This window comes from Geospiza fortis, unplaced genomic scaffold, assembly GCF_000277835.1.
Source record: "Geospiza fortis unplaced genomic scaffold, GeoFor_1.0 scaffold182, whole genome shotgun sequence".
NCBI lineage: Eukaryota > Metazoa > Chordata > Aves > Passeriformes > Thraupidae > Geospiza > Geospiza fortis.
In genome coordinates this window covers 1,896,694-1,897,448 of record NW_005054367.1, presented here as the reverse complement: position 1 = coordinate 1,897,448, position 755 = coordinate 1,896,694, and positions in this window count along the sequence as shown.

Genomic DNA, 755 nt, shown 5'->3' with positions numbered 1-755 from the left:
GCTGGTGGGATGCAGCACCTTGGGGCTGTTCCAGCACTGTCCCTTGGGGCTGTTGGGTCCCCTGATGATGATGTCTTGTGCCAAGGCATGACAGAAATTCATCACCATGAGCCAAAAACCCACCAGTGCTGCAGCTGGAGCTGTATGTTAGGAACTATTCCACTTCCAGTTGGAAAATAGGTAATGTAAGAGGGAATTATGGACATAAACCCCATAAAAGAAAAAAACAATAAAACATAACCAAGCACATCCCTCTGGATGGGTAAACAGGCTGAGCTTCACTGCGTGTTGCAGAGCCTCCATGGATGAGCCTCTTTTCAGTATTTCTGCTTTTACAGCTAAGCAAATAATTTGTAACAAATAGTTTATTCAATTAATTGAGCTTCTCTGCTCTAGGGGCAGATGGCAAGCTTTAAAAATGGATTCCCAATGGAAAACCAGACAATGGCATTCTTTGGCCAATTTCCCTTGCTTTCAGGTCAATGGCAGTGGTTATGATTTATGCCAATGCTGACAGCCACAGACGCATGGGAGAGGTGTGCTTTTCCCCATCTAGATTCCTGGGATTTATTCATCCTTTTTCCTTTGTACCATGGGCTGCTGCTTCACATGCTACTCTCTTCTTTCCGTGCTGTTGCCATGACCAAGAGTATTTTTTCTGTTTTTCCCCAGGGGCACAGGACCATGGTGATGCTTCTGCCCAGCTGCATCCTTCCAGGTCCCAGGGGGGCCATGGGGCAATGTAACCCAGGAGG